This window comes from Cicer arietinum, chromosome 2 (genome assembly GCF_000331145.2).
Source record: "Cicer arietinum cultivar CDC Frontier isolate Library 1 chromosome 2, Cicar.CDCFrontier_v2.0, whole genome shotgun sequence".
Classification (NCBI taxonomy): Eukaryota; Viridiplantae; Streptophyta; class Magnoliopsida; order Fabales; family Fabaceae; genus Cicer; species Cicer arietinum.
In genome coordinates this window covers 13,441,408-13,442,435 of record NC_021161.2, presented here as the reverse complement: position 1 = coordinate 13,442,435, position 1,028 = coordinate 13,441,408, and the positions used below count along the sequence as shown (strand labels likewise).

Genomic DNA, 1,028 nt, shown 5'->3' with positions numbered 1-1,028 from the left:
TAGTGTGTGAGCACTATACTACTTTTGATGGAGTGTGGATAGCTAGTAATTTTTCTACTATGAGTTTACTTTTTTTAGATGATAATAAGAAGTAAGCATACCTCGCGTTCTTGTTGTTTAGTTTCTTTTCCCTTTATATAAAAAAAAATTATATGTCATATCATTTAAAATATTTCACATTATAATTATTTAGTTAAAAAACATAAAATATTAACCAACATTGGAAGATTTTAAAATGAGGGATCAATTCTGTAAATGAGCGAAACAAGAGACTAAAACTATAAATAAGCATATAATTTTCTTATAAGAATGTTTTTTTTTTTGTTTATATATAATATATATCATATCTTTATTTAGTTTATCAAATATATATATAATATTATTTAGTTAGTTTTGATTCTTTTTAAATTAAATTATTTACCTAAAAGTACCAATAAATTTTAAAATGTTTTCAATTAATTATTTAATTTGTCACTATTTTTTGTTAATTTGTAATAATTAAAAATATTACAAATAAATTTTTGAAAAAACATATAATTATTTTACAATAATAATTTTTTATTAAAATGTGATATATATTATAAAGCGTGTGCCAAAACTATTATCTACAAAAAATATAATATTTTAGTTGTTATAATGTAAATCAAACAAATAATAAATATGTTTTTTTGTTCATAACACATCGTATAATAAATATGTTTTTTTGTTCATAACACATCGTATAATAAATATGTTTTTTTGTTCATAACACATCGTATATCAAGTTCTTTATCCAATCATTTTTCTATGTTATTTGTGCATGAAATGAAACGTTGCAAATTCTAGTCGATTTCCAACTAAAAAAAGTCAAAGAAATTAAATAAAACAAAAAGGACAGAGAAATGTTTAAAAAACGCAGAAGAATATAAGCAAAGTTTGTACCAAAAAAGAATATAAGTGGAGTTTTCAATACCATTTGATCACACACAAAACAACTACTCCGACTACTGAGATACCCTAATCAATCTCACAATTCTCTCTCGCAACAA

The 1,028-nt window shown here is 21.7% G+C and overlaps 1 protein-coding gene across 1 annotated transcript in view; it reads left to right on the top strand.

The window, feature by feature from the left end:
• The first annotated feature begins 906 nt into the window (after positions 1-906).
• Positions 907-1,028, top strand: part of LOC101514741 (uncharacterized) — a 1,302-nt gene continuing 1,180 nt past the window's right edge. Inside the window, exon 1 of the mRNA XM_012712890.2 lies at positions 907-1,028. This exon is cut by the window's right edge and continues 1,180 nt beyond it. The gene's annotated coding sequence lies outside the window, so the exon portion shown is untranslated.